Below are 4873 nucleotides of genomic sequence, written 5' to 3'. Positions count from 1 at the left end.
TACTTTGTTTTTTTTTTTTACTACAAAAGAAGAAAATAATACAAACAATCAAGAGAAAAAAAAACAGTATTGTCTGCAAGTTATCCCTGCCATGTACTTATTTTACTCAGGAGGCCCTACGCCGGAATCCTTTGCAAAAGATTTGGCCGAATACCAAAACGAATCCTAATATGCATATGCAAAATAGGGGTGGGAGGGGGAAATTTTTTTTACTTCCTTGATTTGTGACAAAAAGTCACGTGATTTCCCTCCCTGCCCCTAATTTGCATATGCAAATTAGGATTTGGTTTGGCCAGGCAGAAGGATTTGGTGCATCCCTAATAAATATAATGTGATTTGGCGAGGGAGGGACTGCCAAATTGCACTGTTCAGTATGTGTCGTTGATTGCTGTAATGAAACCACACTGTTCTTGTGCCAGTGTGATTCAAAACAGACCACTTTTGACATGGTATGTCCTGTAGTTGCAAGGCATCACACACTGGGTTACTAACTCCAGCAATGCATGATTTATGGGATTCATACTCATGATGTGAAATCCTGGAGAACTGCCTCATAAATATGCCACAATATATTCTCTATTTTGAATCCAAAGGATTTTAAAAGCCACACAAGACACATAAAAACTCCTCTTCCACTATATTTATACGTTTGCGTTTGCACAGTTGCCAAAAGCAACCAATCAAATTGATATTTAATAATCTTTAGTAGTCTTATTAAACCTGAAGACCAGACATTCAGATCTCTGGTATGGTGCCTAATTTTCACTGGAAAGTGGCAGCTGGGTACAACTAACTGAAACTAATAGAACCTGTACCCAAAATAAAGCATTTATGTAAAAGGATGACTGAAAAGTCTCCACTATAAATTAGGGATGCACGAATCCACTATTTGGGATTCGGCCTAACCCCTGAATCCTTCATGAAAGATTCAACCGAATACCGAACCGAATCCTAATTTGCATGTGTAAATTAGGGGTAGGAAAGGAAAAAGTGGAAAAAATTCTTTTGTGACGAAAAGTCATGTGATTTCCCTACCCGCCCTAATTTACATATGCAAATTAGGGTTCGGCTAGGCACAAGGATTCGGCCGAATCTGAATCCTGCTGAAAGCCCGAACCCTGAACCGAATCCTGGATCCCTACTATAAATATATTTCCTAGGCCTTGCCATACTAATGCATATATTCATGATTATGGGTGGCATTTGAACACCCCTTGAGTTTCTCCCTCAAGCAGGTCCATAGAAATGCTCCAAGGCCCCCAAAATGGTAGAGGTTGATCACTCAAGAAGTAAAGTCTATTTTTGCAGTACTGAAACAACTGCATTGAAATCTGTATATTCTGTTTCTATGATGCCCAAAACCCAAGTTGTAAATTTGCAGGTTTTCTCTCATCTGTACTATTATATTTATGCGGAACCAATACGTAAGAGCTGGTGCCAGAGGTACAGGGAAATTAGATGAGTAGCTGATTTGTGTACTGAACATGGGACCATATCAATAACAGGACTTGGGGTATAAGGATGGAACATTTCTTACTCAAACAATATAACAGTGTTATGCATACAGCAGCGCATCTTATTACACATAATCGTGTCTCTCCCCCCCCCATCATAGAAATGCTAATTCTAGATATTAAAGGGGTGGTTCATCTTTACATCAACTTTTAGTATGTTATAGAATGGGCAATTCTAAGCAGCTTCTTAATTGGTCTTCATTATTTATTTATAGTTTTTTAATTATTTGCCTTCTTCAGGCTCTTTCCAATTTTCAAATGGGAGTCACTGACCCCATCTAAAAACCAAATGCTCTGTAACAAATGTATTGTTATTGCTACTTTTTAGTAAGTGTCTTTCAATGCAGGCCCTCTCTATTTATATTCCAGTCTCTTATTCAAATCCATGCATGGTTGCTAGGGTAATTTAGACCCTAGTAACCAGACTGCTGAAACTTCAAATTGGAGAGCTGCTGAATAAAAAGTTAAATAACTCAAAAACCAGAAAAAATAAAAACCAATTGCAAATTCTATTGCAAAAAGAATATCCCTCTACATCACACACAAAAATTAACCCAAAGGTGAACAACCCCTTTGATTACCTTCTAATTAAAATATTCATAAACGCCTTTCTTAATGTCATATCTATACGATAGAGAATAGAGGACAGTCAAGCGATCATGATTATTTCAAAATTTTCTATAGCTGACAAATGCTATTCATAACTAGGATGTCCGGATTTACTGCATGGATTTGTCTTTTGTGGTTATGCATAGATGTGAAATGTGGGTCGGGCTGCATGGTTATATTGTGTCTTTGAGCTGCAACGACTCCTGCATGAGAACATTTTTTAAATTGCGGATTCTTTAAATTGCCACCTAAGAATTCAGTGCTCCGCATAAGCACAGGTTGACAGTGACTCAGCAAAACAATAAGTGGCAGATCAATTGCTTTATTCTACAGGGACAATAATAATAAACTATACAGGATCCACTGGATTACTTATTAACGAGACTGCTACTGTGCATAACGATATTCCTTAAAGGGGAAGGAAACCTAGTCGGCGCAAACCCCCACCCCCCCACCCGTTTGTTACCCACCCTCCCTCCTCCCACCTGGCCTACCCGTCCCGCTGGGCAAATGCCCCTAACTTGTTACTTACCCTTCTGCAAAGGTCCAGTCCAGGGAGTTCACAGACGACATCTTCTTCCACGCGATCTTCTTCCTGCTGTGAACGGCGTTTTGGCGCATGCGCAGTAGGATCATTTTGCCGGTACGGATCTACTGCGCATGCGCCAAAAGTCATGCGCATGCGCAGTAGATCGTACCGGCGAAATGATCCTACTGCGCATGCGCCGTTCAAAGCAGGAAGAAGATCGCGTGGAAGAAGATGTCGTCTGTGAACTCCCTGGACTGGACCTGCGCAGAAGGGTAAGTAACAAGTTAGGGGCATTTGCCCAGCGGGACGGGTAGGCCAGGGGGGAGGAGGGAGGGTGGGCAACAAATGGGAGGGGGGGTGGGGGGTTTGCGCCGACTAGGTTTCCTTCCCCTTTAAGCTAGTGGTGGTTAAAAGCTATAACAGGATATACCAGGTGATCTTCATGGTGGAAGTACATAAATCTTGATAAGACTATGGTCTATAAACTTTTTCATTAGATGACAACACTGTGCTTAATATTGTGCAGATTTCTTAAGAACCCCTGCAGCTACTTTAACTGTAACTGGATCCTGGACTTCCTTACCAAGAGACCTCAGGTAGTCCAAATGGGAAAAAACATCTCCAGCACCATCACACTGAGCACAGGGGCCCCTCGAGGCTGTGTGCTCAGTCCACTGCTGTTCACACTGCTGACCCACGACTGTGTGGCGAAGCATGGATCAAATCACATCATCAAGTTCGCTGATGATACAACCGTGGTGGGTTTCATCAGCAAGAACAACGAGTCAGCGTACAGACAAAAGGTGAAATGGCTAATGGATTGGTGGGAAGTCAACAATTTGTCTATGAACACGAACCAAACAAAGGAAATAGTTGTTGAAATAGTTGTTGACTTCAGGAGAACACGTGGTGATCACCCTCAACTATACACTGACGAATATCTGGTGGAAATTGTCAAGAGTACCAAATTCCTTGGGGTACATCTGGCAGAAAACCTCTCCTGGACCCTTAACACCAGCTCTACAGTGAAGAAGGCACAGCAGCGTCTCTACTTTCTGCGAAAGCTGAAAAAAGCCTACCTCCCACCATCTATCTTTTACAGAGGATCTTTTGAAAGCATTTTATGTATCACTACCTGGTATGGAAGCTGTTCTGCACCAGATCGCAAGATCCTGCAGCAGGTGGTGAGGACAGCGGAAAAGATCATTGGGGTCTCGCTTCCCACCATTATGGGTATTTACCACACCCGCTGTCTCCAGAAGGCTACCAGCGTTGTCAGGGATGGCACCCACCCTGCACACGATCTCTTTACCGTCCTCCTATCCGGTAAAAGATACCGCAGCATTCGGGCGCTGACTTTTTTTTTCCACAAGCCATCAGGCATCTCAACTCCAAAGGACTGAATGAATATATTCATAAGGAACTGCACAAACCTAGGATTGTTCACTTCAATAACTCACATTTAGATGCACCCAGTATAGTCTTATAGTCTTATGTATAGCACCATGGGTTCTGGAGGAACGTTATTTCATTTCTACTATGTACTGTATTACAATATATGGCTGAAATGACAATAAAATCCACTTGACTTGACTTGACTTGTTTGGCCAAGTAACATGGCAGAGAGTTGGAGCCAGGTGGCTTACAAAATAATGCAGGGCCGATCTGAAGGAACAATGGAGAGACCAAACAGTGGAACTAGTTAGGTTATGGTAAAGTGGTGTAAAGTTCACAAAACAGCCTTCTGATAAAAAAATAATATTGTATGGAAACATATCCTGTGAAATACCAAAAGGATTTTAGAATTGCCAAGGTCTCTTGTATTTCAGTCGATGCATGTTAGGTAGGATACTGCCACAACCAGCTGGGCACTCAGGCTGCCTGGTACAACAGATGGGACTCAGTGGAAGGGGCTATGTTCCCTGTACAACATATTTTCTTCCTTTTATTAATGCATAAACATCTGTGGAGTCCCAAATAACTGAAATGTAACTACTCAGATGGCCATTAGATGGAAGCAGAGTACATCATAGCTTTGGCTGTGTTTTATTCTTATGCCAGTTCAGAAACTTTGCTTCAGTGCAGTACAAAACATTTGTGTTATTTTAGTATCAACAAACCTGAAGAAAGGATTAATTTTAACCCCTTGCTCATTAAGGTAGCAAGTAACAATTACTGATCAGTCATTACTCATTACCATCCTATAATATTGTTTGAGGCT

This window comes from Xenopus laevis, chromosome 1S, assembly GCF_017654675.1.
Source record: "Xenopus laevis strain J_2021 chromosome 1S, Xenopus_laevis_v10.1, whole genome shotgun sequence".
In the NCBI taxonomy this organism is placed as follows: Eukaryota; Metazoa; Chordata; class Amphibia; order Anura; family Pipidae; genus Xenopus; species Xenopus laevis.
The sequence above is the reverse complement of the archived record's forward strand: the minus strand, read 5'-3'. Positions refer to the sequence as shown.